The 19,837-nt window shown below is 48.8% G+C and overlaps 1 non-coding gene across 1 annotated transcript; it reads right to left on the bottom strand.

Moving 5' to 3' along the window:
• Positions 1-2,514: 2,514 nt before the first annotated feature.
• LOC143432468 (5.8S ribosomal RNA) lies at positions 2,515-2,669 on the bottom strand. Its single transcript, XR_013103036.1, has one exon. It is a non-coding gene; the product is annotated as a 5.8S ribosomal RNA (ribosomal RNA).
• Positions 2,670-19,837: the final 17,168 nt, after the last annotated feature.

Genomic DNA, 19,837 nt, shown 5'->3' with positions numbered 1-19,837 from the left:
CGTTTTATGAAGCATTAGTACTGTATTGCATCGATTTGTAAACATTTAGATACGCTATCTCGTAGGAAGGAAGTGTAGGATTTATATTCTTTTAGAGTGTAGTGTGACGTCAGGCGTAGCGCCTGCCACCCATCAGCCTCTTTGCCGCCTCCAGCATCAATCCCTGCACGCAGGCAACCTGCCGTACACGCCTGCAGATCCAGCAACCAGCAGCGTTCGCGTGCGTGCTAGTGCACGCGCTCACTCGCACTTTTACGCATCGCCTTCTCGTTTCCATCTACGAGTATCCGCGCCTCCCTCGCATCGATGACTTCGTCTAGAAGGAAGAAGTCGTAGCCCGTCACCAGAATGGGGACTGTTCCCCATTTTAAGGAACCTCGAGACCAAGGCAGTCGAGGAACCACCTGCTAACAGCTGGCCAGGCCCGGCGCCGACGCAAAGTCTGTTCCACCGGGTAGTTTGACCGAGCTTGCGGCGGGCTAGACGCACGTACATTCGAGAATGGACTGGTTGCGGCCCGATACCGTACGTGTACCGTCGCGCAGCCGGCCGGGCGACCGAGGGTCTGCCACGTGCGCAAGATTGCGACGCCACAGGCGCCCACTCGGGCCGTAGACCGACGCGCAACGGGTCACGACGTTCTACTAGGGGAGAAGTGCACGACTACATCACCGGAACGTTCGCCGACGACGACGTGCCGCTCGCTGTGGAACCGCGATGGTACCACCGGGGCATCGCGCGCCATCGGGAGCCAGTATCGTCGTCGATGAATCTCTCCATTTGATCATTTGGGTTTCTCAGGTTTACCCCTGAACGGTTTCACGTACTCTTGAACTCTCTCTTCAAAGTTCTTTTCAACTTTCCTTCACGGTACTTGTTCGCTATCGGTCTCGTGGTCGTATTTAGTCTTAGATGGAGTTTACCACCCACTTAGGGCTGCACTCTCAAGCAACCCGACTCTAAGGAGAGATCCTCCCGAAACGCGTACCGGTCGGTACGGGCCTGGCACCCTCTGTGGATAAATGGCCCCATCCAAGATGGACTTGGACGCGGTTCGTTGTCTCAGGATAAACGGATCCTCCCGAACACTAGATTTCCCAGCGGCGGAACCGCCGGATTCAGTGTTGGGCTCATTCCTGTTCGCTCGCAGCTACTAAGGAAATCCTGGTTAGTTTCTTTTCCTCCGCTTAGTAATATGCTTAAATTCAGCGGGTAATCTCTCCTAATTTGAAGTCGTCTCTACGTGACGCACGAAATTCATTCGTGCCATCGAACTCGGTTACGGAGAGAAGGTAAAGAGATTCGTATGTATAATATATACAAGATGAGGAGAGAGCATCGGCGAACGGGGACGGCAGACGACGAAAAGAACTTTCGTCCATCTCCGACACAGCGATCCTTTGATTTACCGCTCGAGAAACCGGCGAGAACTACACGCACCTCTTCGTTGTTGTTCTCGTCGAGGCGTTTTGTGCACCTCGCCAATGTCTTTCGTGTGTCGGTATTTCTTTTATATAAGATTCGTAAAAAATATAAAAAAAATGTGAGACTCTCGCTAGACGACCAAGCTACTGGCGTTTCTTTAACATCCGTCCTCTTTATCATCGTAGCTGCGAACGATCAACACCGTTTATACTCTCCAGCGGTTCCAACATCTGCGCGTAACACGCAGACATCGAAACGGAGCGGCTCCTTTTCCCCCGATTTTATTACCCTGATCCTTCAAAACGAAGGACACGCCGAGTTGGAGCGCCCTCACGAATAACGTTACGACATTACAGCGCAACGACGGCCTATGTTCGAGTGACATTCCGCGCGAGAGATCTTTTTTTTCCCTCGCGGAACATGTTATACACACGCGGAGAAAACAGAGAGAACGGGTTATTTTCATCGAACACCCTGGGGCTGTACGAGGAGAACTTCGAACGATCGGATGCGCATCATCGTCCCTCGCGTTACGACGATGTCGCTCTCTCTCTTGTATATCTCTTCTCCCTCGACCGAGTATTCTTCCTCGGTCTTGCGGCATGAAAAAAATTCATTTTAAGCGATGTCGGGCGCGCGCATGTTCGTATCGTGCGCTAAAGGCAGGCGAAGGCGATGCGTGTGGCGGGTGCGCGAATTCGGAACGCGGAACAAAATCGGCGATCGAAACACGAAGCGGTTCTCCGTGGGCGATCGTCTGTTTAATGGACGACTCACGACGCCACGAAGAACTCACGCGAGTTCGTGATCGACACACCGTCGAGTTCCATGAACACGATTACGCACGTCGCACGCGCACACACGTTGCCAATCGCAGATTGCCTCAGCACGGCCACAGACGACTCGGACGAACGTCCAACGATCGCTTGTACGTCGCGTATCGCTTCTCTTCTTCCCTTTTTCGGTGCCGCCCGAACTCAGAAACGTTCGTAATTTAATTCGAGAATGAACGACGGCGGGCAGATTCGAGCACCGTGGGGAAAGAAGATTCGACGAAACGCAACGCAAGCAGTATTTTGGTTACGTGAACGACCCTCAGCTAGGCGTGGTTCAGGAATTGTATCCGTGGACCGCAATGTGTGTTCAAAATGTCGATGTTCATGTGTCCTGCAGTTCACACGTTGACGCGCAATTAGCTGCGTTCTTCATCGACCCACGAGCCAAGTGATCCACCGTTCAGGGTAATCGTACATGTATATTTTATTGATCTTTAAGTCTCTTGGTACTAAAGTTCGAACAAGTCGATACCCAATCGTCTCCAGTGAAAGAGACGCGGGCTTCGCCGAACCGTGGCGACTTTCACCGCTCGACGGAGGTCGAGGCAACACGATATATCGGTCCTACGGATGAAACGCATACGCCGATGGTTGGCGCGTAATGTCTCCCTCAAAGTTACGAAAAATGCACACGCGCGTCCAGGTATGAAGAAAAAAAAATCTTTCAAAAATTCGTTAGGACTCCTCCGCGTACCAGCAGCCTCGAGGCGGTCTTTTTCCTCCCGACAAAGCGAAGCGAGCATAAATTGTTTGAGCTCGCAACGGCGGGATTACAGACTCTCGACAACGAGGACAACGGGCAACGCGGAATCGTCCCCCCTGGAATAAACGTGCGCGTCAAACTAAGAAGAAAAAAATCAAACACCCAGCGGCGTATTGCTTTCGAGATCGGCAAGACGCTCTCATTCGAGTGAACATAATAATGTTATCATCGATGGGACACTCGTCGCCTTCGTGCACAGTCTCGAGGCGGTCTATAAAAGCTTTCCTCGGCAACGCGAAGCGAGTATAAAATTATTCGATCTCGCAACGGCAGGTTTTTCTCAGAGTCTCGACAATGAGGCTTAGCGCGAGCGACGATTCGTCCCCTCCGAACAAACGACGACGACGACGGTCTCTTCAAAATTCCAATACCATCTAGTCGTGTCGATTCCAACCAGGCTGAGATAAACGAAAAAAATTCATACATTCGTTAGGACACTCTACCGTTCACCCCACACAGCCTCGAGCGGTCTATATTTTTCCCGACAACGCAAAGCAAGCAAGTAAAGTTCGATCTCGCAGCGGCGGGTTTCAAGACTCTCGACAACGAGGTTATGGGTGAACGGCACGGAACGGATCCCCTCTGAGCTCAACGGAACAATTCTGCGAGTGGAAAAACGGCAAAGTGCCAGCGGCGTATTACTTTTTGAAAAAATGGCATAAAAAAGCGGACCCGACGAGTTCTCGATTACGAGAACTCGAGGGGTCCGCTAATGTACCGTAAACAACGACCGGGTAAATGGAAAAAAAATTCGTTGGGACGTTCGCTGGTTGTACAAGCCTCGAGAAGCGGTCTATATATTCACCCGACGACACGAAGCGAGCATAAATGATTCGAAAGCTCGCAACGATCGCTGGGTGTCTTAGACTCTCGACAACCGAGGCTATTGCCGACGAATCGTCTCCTCCGAAAGGAACAGTACGATCGACCATCTTCAACAGGTTACGCGCGACGACACCACGCACGCTCCTAGCACGAATTCAAACCCCGTACAACGTGAAACTTAAACTCAAATCCTGTATAACTTGAACCTTAAAATCGAACCCCGTATAATTTGAACCTTAAAATCAAACTCCGTATAACATGAACCTTAAACTCGATACCCGTATAACTTGAACCCAGAATAACTTGAACCTAATATAACTTGAACCTCATCTAATAAAACCAAACCTAAAACTAGCCTCTTTTTAACGTGGGGAAATCCTCATGGATCTCCCGGAGCTGGAGAACTGCGGGGGTATGTCAGACTCTTACCGGCTAAAACCCCACGGTGACCGTCCTCGGCGCTGCTGGGAGGGGACCGGGAAATCTGGACGAAGACGTCCGGTCCCCTCCCGCGCCGGGATCCTCCATGGTGACTGGGAGGACCCCCTTCCCGGAGAGGAGTGTGGTCGAAGAGACATACTCCCCCGCCCGAGGAATGAGCGATGGCTGGATCACGCAGCCACCACTCCCGTCCCGGGGGACGCGTGCAATGGTTGGTACAATCCCCCAATCGCACCGACCGCGCCTCCCGGACGACACCCGTGCAAAGGTGTGGGGCACGACCTAAGTGGTCCACCCCGCACGGGCGTCGTCGATGCCTCGGGCCAGGCGTGGCCCGGACGCACTAGGTGCCCCTGGTGCGTCAGACTCGATATCATGGCCCGACAAATGCCGAATCGTGGCCCCTGAGGCGTAATGGCTACCATCACGGCCCGTAGGCGCGGCGATGGTGGCGAAGTCCCGCCCCCCGAAGGGTTCTTGGGAGCGACCTCCACCCGAAGGTGGAAGACTCTAACCCCCCCCCCCCCCCCTTCCGTGAGGCGGAACGGGGCAAACGTCTACGACGCCGACCCCGCAGGCGATGTCGAGCTGGCAGGGATTGCTCCCTAACCCGCTCGGCGGCTTCCTTCGCGACGATGACCTCCTCGCAAAAGGAGATCATGGCCTGCCAGACGCTCCCGCGACCAAGCATCCCCGATAGAATGCTCGCCAACGAGAGGTCCGGACCCACCTCCGCCGCTAACACCCAACGCGGCACCCCCAGGCTGGACACTCCTGAAGAGTGTGCCGCGCCGAGTCCTCCGCGGCGCCACGGTGGTGGCGGAACGTCAGCCGCTCGTTGCTACGACCTACCCATCTATCTAAGATGGGCAGGATCGCCTCGACGGTCCAATGGGTTCCGTGACGAGACAGATCGTCTCGCCACTTTGACATGGTGGACCGCCGGGCCTGGAGCCTAAGCTCGTCCCGACTTAATGTCTCCTCTGGCGGGGTGGAGTCCTGACGCTCAGGATGAAGACGCCCATAAAGGTAGGCGTCTTCGAGCGCCAGGAACTCTAAAGGTGGCAAACCCGCCAGGGTGGTGGCCGCCTCATAGGACACTGTACGGTAGCCACTTATGACGCGAATGGCTGCCGACAATGCGTCGGCTTAAATGGGGGTACCGTACAGTGCCACACTCCTCATTACACCACAGTAGAGGCAGCGCACCCGCTCGTCTGGACCGCCAAGGTTGGGCATCATGCTACTCAAATGAGTCGTGAGTTGGCCCAATCTGACGGTCAGACGAGCGAAGTGCGGGACGAAACTGCAGGAGCCGACCAGGTAGACACCAAGATATTTAATATCCTGGACCACCCGGACGTCGGACGACCCGATCCTCACCAGACATGGAGCTGAAGTGCCCCTCCTACGAGGATGGAAACAGACTATTTCCGTCTTCTGAGGGGACAACTCCAACCCCATGCCCCGAATCCGCGAGGCGATGGACGCAACAGCGACCTCCGCTCGACAGATGGTCCTCCCCAAGTCCCTGCCGGTGGCTAACACCATAGTATCGTCGGAGTAACACGTTAAGTGTACGCCTGCCAACAGGGAGACCCGCAGAGCCGTGTCCGTACCTCAGGTTCCACAATAAAGGGCCCAAGACGGACCCCTGGGGTACTCCACGGCTGATGTCACGCCTGACAAACCCATTGCGACCACCGTAAATGATGGCCCTGTCCCGGAGGTAATCACCGACCACCATCCGCAGGTGAAGGGGCACCTCGTGACTATCCAGGGCCCCGCGGATGGTCACCCACGAAAGGGAGTTAAAGGCATTCTGAATATCTAAGGATACTGCCAAAGCAACTCCCCCCCGGGACGTAGCCGAGTCCGAGAGGGACTTGACGCGCGAAATCGCGTCGATGGTCGACCGTCCCTCCCGGAAACCGAACTGGCACTCGGCCAAGTTGGGTCCTACACGAGACAGGTGCTGGACAAGGCGACGCTGTACGATGCGCTCAAAGAGCTTACCGACCTCGTCCAGCAACACGATGGGCTTGTAGGCGGAGGGCGACTGCGCGACCCTGTTGTCCTTCTTGAGGAGAACCATCCGTTCACACTTCCACCGAAGTGGAATCGTCCCCGTCTGGAGGCAGGCGTTAAACAGCCTGTACAGACGGGGATCGAGGACGCTGAGTGCCATGACCCAGGCACCGCCAGGTATGCCATCAGGGCCGGGGGCGATGTTACGCTCGCTCATGCGTCTGACGGCATAGGCCAGCTCCTCCCCGGACACCTCCAGCTCCTGTGACCATAAGGCACGGTCGATGGTGTAAACGAGGGCCAACACCTCCCCAGAAGGGAACAGGGTGCCGACCACCAGCTCCAGGAGCGGAGGGTCCATCGTCTCCGCGAGTAGAGACGCCCATGGACGTAACTTGTCCATGACAATTTTATACGGGCGCCCCCACGGATCTTCACGGAGCTTCGAGAGAAGTCCGTCCCAGGCCTGAGCCTTGGTACTCCTGATGACCAGCTGCAGCTGTTTCGTAAGCGTACGATATGATTATACAGCTGTGCCGTTCTCGTCGCGTCGGTTGTGTGTCGACGCCTCGCCCGGGTGTACTGGCGGCGAGCGACCCCGCAATCAGTGTGAAGGCGCTGTATAGTGTCATTCCACCAGTACACCGGGCGGCGGGGCGGATTGGAGCGGACACGTTGCATCCCCACGTCGCAAACAGATGACATGATGTCCGCGAACCAATCCGCCTCCGCGTTCACATCCACTGGCTCAGCCGGAACGCCCGGCCAGGCCACTGCGAGAACGGCCGCCATCAGGGCGTCCTCATCCAAGCCCCTAGGGGCCCACCTCTCCTGGTGGTGTGCTGATGGGCGGGTCGGGGGAGGCGTGGAGACCTATATGCGTATGTACGCATGATCAGAGAGAGTCTGCACGTCGTCGACCGCCCACACCGATACACGGCGCGCGGCCAGGGCGTTGACGAAAGATAGATCGACGATGCTTTCGTCCTGGTACCGTACGCACGTGCTGGCTGAGTCCTGATTTAATAACCAGAGACCCAGGCCAGCCGCCCAGTCCAATACCGAGTGACCCCTCTGGTCCGTCCTCGGGGATTGCCACGCGGATGCGTGAGCATTAAAGTCCCCGAGGGCGAACACTGGACGATCTGCGTGCGAAGAAACAATATTCTGCAGCTCGTCCAGTAAGATGTCGAAACGACTGAGGGGCCATCTCGGTGGCGCGTACACGCCCACTATCAGACAATCGGCCCAGTCGACCGCCACGAACCCGTGGCCGCGCGCAACGAGCGCTATCGGCTGGATCCGTGACGGGACCGACTGGGCGACCACCACGGAGTCCTCCAGGTCCCCAGCCCAGGACGGGCGCTGGAGAACTCGGCACGGCTCCGCAGCGACGACCAACTCAACCATGCCACCGCAGAGAGCCTGAACCATTAGGCCCTGTGCTGCAATGGCAAGGTTGAGATTGGTCTGGATGATGTGACCGTGAGGAGGCGTGAACGTTAGGCCGTGTCCATGGCGTCCCCCCGGCCAACATCATACATTTGAGCGGGATTTGCGGCCCGCTCGACCTCGTCCCCAGTGTCCACAAGTCTGGAACATCCCACGGTGGAGGATGATGCGGACGCACCACCCCCGCTGGAACGTCCCACGTTATGGACTTTATGGACACTGGGGATCTTGGTCCTCTTATCACTTTCCTTCATGCCCTTCTGCGCAGCCGGCGACGGCTGTGCCCCCTTGCCGCTTCGGCGGGCCTTAGGCGGGGAGCAAGCTTTACCCCCCGTTTTGTGATCCGCGGGCCGCTCTGCCTCTTTGCAGATGAGGCAAACAGAGACGGAAGCGGTACAGAGGCCCGCCTGGTGGTCGGTCTCACTGCATCTGTAACATAGGTGAGACCGATCCACCATCGCAGTGCATCGCTGCTGGACATGACTCAGCTCCCAGCAGCGGTAGCACTGCTCCGTGCGGGGTTTCAACACCACTACGCGGGCATCTGCCCACCCCACCCGGATGCGGCCAGCAGCGACCACTTTCTTGGCCGCTGCCAGGGGGCACTGCACCCAAAGGGTGCCGAGCCCTCTTGGTGAAGACCGGATCAACCCGGTCTTCACCTCTTCTACCCGACACCCTCCCGTGCCGGCTATGACCTCGGCCACCTCAGACGAGGTGACCGAGTCGTCCAGGCCGAGGACGCGAAGGTCAGCCTTTTTACTCAGCCTGGCCACAGTTACACCGTCGCCGGCCAACGTCACACTCAATTTTTCGGCCAAGGCTAACGCCTTGGCTTCCTTATCAGGACCGGCAATCTCCAACAGGAGACCGCTGGTCCTGGAATTCTTGGGGCGGACAAAGTCCACCCCAACCTCAGAGAGTTTTACCCTCTGCCTGGCAGCCACCATAACATCCCGGTAGGTAGTTTTGCTCCCAGGCAGAAGGGTTAACGCGACTGCCGCTGTGCGTGGCAGCCGCCCAAGCTTCGGCTTCTCATCCTTTTTGGCGACCTGGGCCTTAGGTGGTGGGACAGGGGCGGTTTGGGCCTTTTTGGCTGCCCTAGCCGCCGTCCTGCCCACTACCTGGGCCCAGGTGCCTTCCTGTGCGGCACCAGATGCGGAAATGCATGGTGCTGGTGCGGCTGTTGCCTGGCTCTTCACTGCCTGGCGGGCCATCTGCAGCCTTCTTGCTGCCCCAGATGGGGCTTGTTTGGCTTTGGAAGGTGCTTTAGCATTCGTGGCATTTAAAGGTACCACACTGCGTGCACTCTTCTCCTTCTTTGTCTTATTTGATATCTTACCCTCGGTGGCCTTCGCTATATTGCCATCCGGGGGCAAGACAACTTACTCCTTCGATTGAAGGATCTCCTTACGGAAATCCCCCATCATTTTGATGATAATATCCACCACCTGCTGTAAAGTGACGGGTCCTATCGCCTCCTGTGCCGGGGCACCACTGTCTGAGGATGAGTTCCTCATATCCTTCCTTGTCGGGGCCGGTGTTGGCTCCGCGCGGCTCTCGTTCTCCAAGTCCGCCATAATAGCTGTTGACGGGCATGGAGATCGTCTCTCCAATGCACTTAGTCTTAGTAGCAGGCGCTTGTTTTCCGCCTGCAATTCTTCCACTAGCGCTTTCAGCGTATAAATATCGCTAACCGGCGGTGTTGCTGCCGGGCGCTCCACCTTTTGCGCCAGCTCTATGGTGGCTGCTCTGAGGCTCCTAGCTCCCATCCGTAAATCTCGCTGGATAATCCCTTTAAGATTTCGGGATTTGGCGGCGGCCAACTCAATCCGGTCCGCCTCCTCCAGCGCCCATGCTCCTAGGTCTGCTAGGGGCTTATTTTTTGCTTCTTTCAGGAAATCCTCCATTTCCGGCACCGGCTTGGTCGATTTGCTGGGTGGAAGTGGTACACCAGAGCCATGATGGATCTCTGACTCTAAGTCCACCAGCTCGGCCTCACGTTTCGCCTCGATGTAGGCCCTCTTGGCCTCCCCGAGGCCTACATATTCCCCAGTTGTTGGGGGTCTCCCTCGCTTCTTAGATAGGGAACACGGCCGCTGGATGGAAAAGTTGGATCGCACTGATCCAACGGACGTGTCAGAGTCGTAAGACGCGTCTTCCGACTGTACCACATGAGTTGGGGTTCCTCAGCCCGGGCGCAGGGAATCCACCTCGCGGCATAGCATCCTGCAACCCGGCTAGGGTGGCCGGTGGGGGGAATTTTTAAGATTAGCTTAGGTTAGGCCCCTCTATGTTTCTCAACCGGGCTTGGGACCGACTATGGCCATACCCCACTGGTCGGCACGCCGCTCCCTGTGGGAACGCAGGGTAGTCACCTTCCAGGGGGTGTTAGGTTCAATTAGACCCTGTCACACTCATTCATCCTTCCTCACATCATTCCACATTTCCTTTACCCTTCCCATACACACACATTCCGCTGACCACTTATACATTCTTCAATAACTAATAATAAATAATAGTAAATTATAACTAATAAATAATAATAAATAAGTAAATAAATAAAACTATCTGTACAATTAAGTTTACCTAAACATATACAATATATATATATAATTCTGATTGATTTACACATATGTATATTAACTATAACCCTCTATTTTAATGAGATTACTAGGCTAAAAACCCATCGCCTCAGGGGCCACGACTCGGCATTTGTCGGGTCGTGGTATCGGGTCTGACGTACCCGGGGCACCCAGTCACTCCGGGCTAAGCCTGGCCCGAGGCGTCGACGACGCCCGTGCGGGGTGGACCATTTGGTCGTGCCCCACGTCTTTGCACGGGCGTCGTCCGGGGGGCGCGGTCGGTACGATTGGGGGATCGTACCGATCATTGCACGCGTTCCCCGGGGCGGGAGCGGTGGCTGCGTGACCCAGCCATCGCTCGTTCTTGGGACGGGTGAGTGTCTCGTCGACCACACTCCCTTCCGGGAAGGGGGTCCTCCCAGTTATCATGGAGGACCCCGGCGGGGGAGGGGACCGGACGTCTTCGTCCAGAGTTCCCGGTCCCCTCCCAACAGCGCCGAGGAAGGTCACCGTGAGGTTTTAGCCGGCAAGAGTCCGGCATACCCCCGGAGTTCCCCAGCTCCGGGGGATCCATGAGGATTTCCCCACGTTAAAAAAAAAGGCTAAAAACCCATAACTCTATCATCCTCTTCTTTCCTTTTTATAATCTTAGTTATAATATCCGTGATGGCGCTCCACCTTTCCTCACTACTGAGCATATCATCTGAGAGCGTCTCTGGCCTGATATTTAACCCATCCTTACCTCTCCATCCTTCACCCCTAAGGCAATCAAATCCAACACATTCAAACACACAGTGTTCTACGTCATCTTTCACACAGGTACGGTATCTATACTACGGATTTCTCCTCTTCCTGAACTTAAACAAGTACTCATTAAATGCACTATGGCCCGTAAACACCTGCGTGAGGTAGTAGTCCATCTGTCCATGTAGTCTTTCAGTCCATCTTACTACGTCCGGGATAATCGTCCTCCTAACCCAAACCATTAGAGTTTCCTTCTGTTATCTTCCATCTCTCCCTCCATTCTTCCATCATTTTCTTATGCTTTCTTTTTTTAATCCCTTTAACCACTTTCTCCACCACTTTGTTTCCTTTTTCAACATATCCCAGGCTCTTCTTTACTTCTTCAAAAACTCTAGTCTTGCATTCTGCCACTAAATCTAATGATTTAGCACTCCACCAGCACTCCAATCCCTTCGGTAGGCACTGTTCTGTATGCTGCAGCTACCCTAATCCCACATATCCGCCTTACCCTCTCCAACACCCTTTTACTCATGTTTAGCCTTCCTGCCTTATTCCAGCATGGTGCAGCATATAGAACAATGGACTGTGCCACGGTCCCCAGCACCATCCTCTTCTTTTGTTTCGGGCCGTTCACGTTGGGCATAATTCGTCCTATGGAGTTCATCGTGGTAATAGCTTTTTCTGCAGCTTTCTTCATATGCACATCCATACTGACCCTATCATCAATCGTAACCCCCAAGTATTGCACACTACTTTTGTTCTTTACCTCACAATTACCAACTCTAAAAGTAACTTCTTTAAACTTGATAGTTCTACTTCTAAATATTATTAATTCCGTTTTCTCTTCCGCCACTTCCAGCCCCATCCTCTTTATATCACAGATAAACACCCTCACGACCTCTTCTACATCCTTTACCACCTCCTCCATATTGCAGCCACTCACTAAAAACACTGTATCATCCGCATAGCAGATCGTATTCACTTTGCCCTGGTACATCTTCATCTTCTTGATCACTTCGTCGAATACAACGTTCCACAATAGTGGTCCTAATACCGAACCTTGGGGTACCCCTCTAGTCAGTCCAATTTCTCTTATTCCATCCCTACCGACTATTATACCTACTCTGTTTTTAAGGTAACTTCTAATAATCTCCACAAGATATTGTGGGACCACCTTCCTTTCTAGGGCTTCCAATACGGCCGACCATTTCACCGTATTGAAGGCGTTTTTAACGTCCATAAAAACGCCTACTATTTTCTTTTTTTCCCCTATGGCTTTCCTAACCACAGTCTGTACCTTATGAATAGCATCAATTGTTGACCTACCCTCTCTAAAACCATATGGCTCCTCTTCCATTTTATCCTCCGTCTCTATATACTCATTAACTCTCCTTGCTATTACTTTTTCCCATATTTTGCCCATAATATCTGTAAGAGAGATTGCCCTGTACTTTACCACCTTCCAATCCGTACCTATCTTCGGTATTAATACTATCTTCGCCATCTTCCAACGGTCCGGGACCTCTAATCTATCCATACACACTTGTATTACCTCCTTGAGTTCTTCGGTTTTCCTAGTTCCGATCCACTTAATAATCCTTCCCGGTATCCCGTCTGGCCCCGGGGCTTTCCTAATGTTAATTCTCTTCACAGCATCCTTCACTTCCTCTATCCTAATCCTCATATCCTCCCTATAACTTTCCTTCATTTTTCTTAGCATCTCTGTTTTATTTCCAGATTCTACAGCGTATGCCTCACAGTCCACAGGGAACAGTTCCATCACTATTTTCATCGTATCGTCCATACTCATCGTAGGTAAGTACCTTCTCTTAAATTTGCCCATTACTATTTGGTATGCCATCCCCCATGTGTTATCTTCAATTTCTTTTACCAGCCTTCTCCAACACTCCGCCTTATTCCCCTTAATAATAATGTTCTTAAACTTTTCCTTAGCGGTCCTATACCTATCCCAAATCCCCATTAATTCCTTTTCAGTCCTTCCCTTCTTATTGGCTCTTATCCACATCCGTCTTTCCCTTACACACTCCTTTCTGGCCATACTAGCTCTATTATCCCACCAGTATGCACACTTACGTTTCCCTCCTTCCTACTTGCTCTTCTTCATAGTCCTATTGCAAATATCCCTAAATTTCTCCATAATCTTTCCAATAATCACATTTACGTCCTGGTCATCCATTGATCCCGTGTCCTGCACCAGCATGCTCCAGTCACTCATCAACCTCTCCAATTTATGGACTTTAAGGGTTCTGTCTTTCCATCCATCTCCTACAATGTTTCTCTAACGCTACTAGCGCCTATATTACTATCATATCTATTTCTGTTCACCTCCCTTTCACCGATAACACTAAACTCGATGTACACGTGGTCACTCAGTGTCTCTTCTTCCAAAACCCTCCAATTCTCGATTTTGTTCTTTATCCCTTCTGAACACAGTGTGATATCAATCACTGATGACCCGTTCCACCTCCTACATGTCAGCTTGTCCCATTCGTTCATACATACTAAGCTACATTCACTCATTATCTCTGTAATTATCCTGCCTCTTACATCTGATTTACTTGACCACGCGTAGTCCGTTGCGTTAAAGTCACCCAAAATAATTATGTTCCTCCTACCTCTAGATATTAGGCTCCTTACCTTACGCCTTGCCCTATGCCAGTACCCCATAAACTCCTTTCTGCTGCAGTTTGGCGAGCAATACCCTACCAAATAAACCATATCTTCCACCTGTACCACTATTATTCCCTTTTCTTGCTCTAGCACCTTAACCTTTAACCCAACTTCCTTATTAACTAACACTGCCGCTTTATTTTCTACGCTCCTAAATCATATCCCCGCTCCTTCAGTTGCTGGTTCTGTTATGCACACAATCCCTATCTTCTTGTGTACCGCATGGGCCATTAATATGTCCTGTGCTGCCCTGCTGTTATTTACATTCGTCAGGATGACTTTATATCTCTCTGTCTCCATAATTGTCACTTCCCATGATTTCTTCCATGATACTCCTTATCTCCCGCAGGTTCCTTAGCGCTCCTACGGATTCCCTATCAATGTCTATATCATTGTTTGAGTCATTCATTTCCCCTGTTCTTTTCTCTTTCGTGGTTCCCTTCTTTTCTTCTTTGTCCTCTATGATTTTCTTTTCATCATTCCTTTTGTTAATGTGAATTTCCTTCCTGCATTGTGTATTGATGTGACCCCACATCCCACATCTCCCACATCTGTATATTGAATTGGGCAATATCCTAACCCTATTCTTCGTCCAACCTATCCTTATGCCTTCTCCTTCTTGCAGTATCGTCGCTATCCTATCTGAAAGCCTGACGAACGCTACTTTTTCCTGCCATGGCTCAATTATGATTCTTTGCACGACTATCTGTTCCTCCTCCTCATCTTCACATTCCACGCTCTTCCTTATTGCTTCCACTGTCATTCTTCTCAATTAAGGGATCTGAACCTCTTATTTTGGCCGTCACCCTATTCCCTAGGACCACTATGGTCTTGCTGTCCTCCCCATCCATGGATCCTATAATCCTTTCTTTCCATTCCTTCACGTCTGAGTCCCTTTCCACCTCAACAAGTACTCCACCAAACCTCGTACCTCTGATCCTTTTAACCCCAGTTCTCTCCGTGGGGCAGGAAATCTTGCTTTTCATTGCGGCTATTATGTCCGTGGGTTTTTCCCTGGTATCTCCATACATATAGCCTTTCCTCTTGGCCTCGTTCCTCTTGTGTCCTGTATTCCCTTACTTCCCTCATCACGTTTCCTCTGCCTCTCCATTCCCTTAATATCTTTACCACTTTTGACTTTTCTCTTTACCACCTCACTCCATGTGGTCATATCTCGCGTCTCCTTAACTCCTTGTCCCTCTTCTTTCTGTTCATTGTTGTCGTCTCCTATATTTACTTGAACTCCTATTGTTCTATATCTCTTTCCATCTTTTACCGTCCCTACTACTTCGAATCCCTCATTTCTCGACTCTTTTATGCTTCTTACCTGTTTAGAGATGCCTGCTTTTACTATTTCCTCGTTCCTCTCCCTTTCTGTTCCTCTTCCTACCCTGTTAAGCTCCTTATTTACCCTGTTCTCACCCCTCACTCCTACTCGTCTTCCCTCCCTGTCTACCTTACTAAAACACTGGGCTGCCAGGTGGTCTGCACCGCCACATTTGTAGCACAACTTTTCCCGCACGCTGGGACAGCTAACCGCCATATGCCCCATCGTATTACACCTAAAGCACCTGTTATTTATCACAAATTCCCTAATTCTATATATATTCCACCTTATTCTTATCCTCTCATTTTCCTTTAAAAATCTATCCACTTGTAACCCTGTCACCTCCACGCACGCCGTTTGGGTCCCTCTCCCACCTTCTCTTCTGAAGATCACCTTCACTTCCCTCGTATCAATATTAAAACACTTCCCTACCGCTCTCTTGATCTCCTCATCCTCAGCCGTTATGTATAGACATAACATATATAGATCCTGGATATAGATCCTGAATGTATATCCTCTTTTTTCTTCCTGTAAGGATGTTCGCTTCCTCCCCCATCTCTTTCAATTTCCTTACCAGACTGTTCGCTCCTGCACCCCCTCGAACTCTAATTAATATATCTTCTGTGTTAAAGCTCTTTCTTACCCCTATAATGTCCTCCGCTTCAAACCTAATTTTACTCTTAATATCTCTTAACTTATTCCTAAAATTTATCCGCGCTTGCCTATTATTCCCGCTAACATTCGTATCCACCTTAACTTTTATTACTGGTATGTTATTCCCATCGAACTGTGATTTCCCGTTAATTTCCTCCCTATCTACTCCCCCCGCTCTCGTCGACAACGAGTCTTTTACTTGGTGGGGTTCTCTCCGATAACGATATCGACGTTACCTCACTCTCCCTCCTATCTACCCTTTTTCTTTTATTATTTACCCCTTCCTTCCCACTCATCACATCACCTATTTTTTCATTTGTCTCCCCTGTCGTTTCCCTCCATCTCTCTTCTATCGAGCTTGCCTCCAGCTCTGCATCCTTTATCTCCTTACCATATCCTCTCACCCTTCCTATACTCTGTCCTTCTTTCTTATTCCTATTTCCTTCTCCTATACTTCCCTTTCTCGCTAGATCACTCTTTCCTCTCGTTCTCTTTTCTCTTATGTCTTCGTCCTCCTCCTCTTCACTTGTGGACCCTTCCTCCACTCTCCTCCTACCTTCTGTTCCATCCTCTTTACCCTTTGTTATCGTCTTCCTCAGGTACGCCGCTATCACGTTACTGCCTATTTTAATATATCTACTCATCTCCTTATTAATTTCCTCACTGAATCTCCTGCTGCTTGCAATCATATTGCAGGTTAGCGTGAGTTTCCCCACCCATGACTCTATTGTCTCAGTTGCCCCGGTCCCTCTGGTAACTTCATACAACTCCCTACCTATTTTTGACAGCTTCTTATCAGCCTCATTTCTTATTTCTTTATTCAAATTTCTGCTGGCACTGTATGATCCCTTGATATCCAGGGTAGTTCTCATTAACTCCTGGGCTATCGCTTTGATTTCCTTCGTATCTTGTCCCTTAGTTCCCTCATCTCCTCCTGTGCTTCTCCTATTTATTTCCTCATCCCTTTCCACTCTCTCCCTTGGTATGTAATATCCTTTTCCACTCTTTAATGGTGTTGGTATCTTCGCTAATTCCTTCCCTCTTCTCTCTTTGACCATCCTGTCCTCCTCACTATCGTCCCATTCCCTCGGTGCCCTATTCCTTTCCTCCCCTTCTTCTTCCCATCCTACTTTCCCGGTTGCACTACTTGACCCCGAAACCCGGTGAGCCATTTCAGGGGTCGCACGGTAACCGGATGACGATCCGAAGAGGCCCGCTTGACCACCCTCATTCGGACCGGTACTGGGGGATCCGACGCCCCCTGCACCGTAAATTTTTTACTTTTACTTGTGTCTGTCATGATTGTTTTAGTTTTTCTTTCGTAATCCAGCTTCATAGCTAGGTCGTCAACATTTAGATCCGTCCGTGTTTTCTAGTTTTAGCAACATTTGATTCCTCCTAATATATATTTATTAGTATATTTTAGTTCCTATTTATTTCATTTCATATTATTATATTATTTTCTATCTGTTGCTCTTCATTACATCACGTAAGACGTGTTTTTTCCATAATATTCTATTTTATTTTATTTTATTCTATTGTCGTATAATTATTTATTATTTTGCCGATATTGTTATTATTTTATTATTTTATATTATTTTATTATCATATCTTGTTCATTTCATATTATTTTATCTATTTTATTATCTAGACTTATTCATTTTACACAAGGTATAATATTTTTATTCTATCTATATTTTATGTCTTGTATCCTATATTATTATTATTTAATTATTTTTACTCTATTTACCTATCTTATCTAATTCCTATTGTTTTATTTTGTCTAATTTTTATTTAATATTAAGTTATACCTTATACATATGTTTTATTTTATCTAATTTCATCTTTTTATTTATATGTTTATATATTATTTGTATATTATTTATATTTATCTTTATTATGTATATTATTTATATTTATGTTATTTGTATATTATTTATACTCTCTGATGTTAATTATATTAAATATGTTCCTATTATTATTTTATATATCTTCTTTTATCAAATATATGCTATTTATAAATGCTATAATAAACATTTGTAACCTTTGCTACCATCATATCCACTTTATCCAACTACAGTCGGTATCATCTCATGACTACTGTCGGTAACTTGTAATTTTCCACATTGTCACATCTTCACTTCTTCCTTTAGTCGATAACTTCCTGCATTACCATATCCCTACCGTCGATAACTAGCATTACCTACAGTTGATAAGGTCACTTCCTGTCATGGAATCGTCCCCCCCCCCCCGGGCTTCCCCCCTCCCCCATACTCCGACCCTTTCAAAGTGTAGTCGGTCCCTCCACTCTTGTTCCCTAACAGATATAAATTTTTCTAAGTCCCGCTCTCTAATATCCTTATTATAATCTGAGTGCATTTTACATCTTTAAATTTTCGCGCACAAAGTTCCCTCACATAGTTCACATATGTTCCTAATACAGTTTCACCCTCTTGATAGTATTGCGCCCTCTGTGGTTCATATTTGACGCTAATTTCCTATAGATCCTTACTAGCCAATCAGAGACCTCAACACGGCCACTGTATGTAAATCTTATGATTTCACACAACATGTTTCGCCCTCTATTGTTCTCATTTGGTATCAGATTCATGCCAAACCTTCTTAGCCAATCAGAGGCCACAACACACCACATGTGTACGCGTCTTACAACTAGCATGGCTTCCGTCAAAACTAGACATTCTTTTGATCTAATATTACGCCATCTATCGTTCTAATTTGGTACCAAATACCCATACGTCCTTCTTAGCCAATCAGAAGTCGCAACACACCGCGTATATATAATTCCTATAACTAATATGTCTTCCAACAAGCCAAATATGGCCGCCACTTCCGTCATTGCCACGTGTTTACAGTATTATTCTAAATTATTCTCTTTTACTCACTTTTATCATTTTCCCAGTATCATAAATTGATCGAATTACGCATGAAAACGTGCAACTCACCATTTTACGTTAGTTTATCATCCCTTTTCACCTTTTATCGCCTCTTTCATCGTGTCTAATCCATCGTCTTGTCATGTACTTTGCACGTGCACGTGTTTCACAATTAAAACTATTATTTCTGCCCATATTACCCTCACTGCGCTTGAAAAATATTAATTTAATGCACTCTTATGCACTCATTTAATAAACTTATACACCACTTATCACCACAAACGGACTATTTGCTCTCTCATTGACATATATGAGTAGAGCTCTCGCACACGCGTCCGCTCACTGTGGTGTCCCGGGGCCGACTAACCTAACCTAACCTAACCTTCTACTTATTCCTGTAATTAACCTAGGTAGCTATATTTGTTATTTCCTAATTGTTTATGTTATTTGTTAATTTGTTTAGGTTTATTTATTTATTGATGTTGTTTTAGGTTAGGTTTCTTTTAATTACCTGTCATCCGGATTGGTGAATTTTGCTTCCACGCCTGGTATGTATTCTTAGATTATTTTTTTTATTTCGGTTATTTATCATTATTTTATTTATTTTAAGTGATTTGCTTGATCATTATTTTATTTATTTTAAGTGATTTGCTTGAGTTTAATTAATTTTTTTCTTTTCAGGTTTCCTTTTCGGCGTTCTTTCTTTACATCCATCGTTGGTTGCCGTATATATTATGGTTTGTTTTATTTAATTTGCTGATATTCGTGTCCATTATCATCCCACTTCTTCACTTCTTTTCGCTCATTCAGTTCTTCTTGTCCTATCCCTTTCATCATTTTGCCTCTCTTCTTCTCTTTCTTTCCTCATCTTTTCTTCCATTACTGATTTCGCAAATTTACTAAACGTTTCCCATGCTTTCTTGTTTGCGGTTGTTAGTTTTATCAAATTATTTTTCGTTATTTCCGTATTAGGTGCTACTGTTCGTTTCATTTCTTCTCTTTCGGTGCTCCAAGCAGTGCATTCGAATATTGTATGTTCCGGATCATCTACTTCTGCTTCGCAGTGTCCACATTTTTGGTGGCTTATTTTATTTATTCTATATCTATAGGAGTTGAAACATCCATGCCCCGTTAGTAGTTGCGTTGTATAATAATTCATTGTTGCTATATTT

Source organism: Xylocopa sonorina, unplaced genomic scaffold, assembly GCF_050948175.1.
Source record: "Xylocopa sonorina isolate GNS202 unplaced genomic scaffold, iyXylSono1_principal scaffold0319, whole genome shotgun sequence".
NCBI classification, from domain to species: domain Eukaryota; kingdom Metazoa; phylum Arthropoda; class Insecta; order Hymenoptera; family Apidae; genus Xylocopa; species Xylocopa sonorina.
The sequence above is the reverse complement of the archived record's forward strand: the minus strand, read 5'-3'. Positions and strand labels throughout refer to the sequence as shown.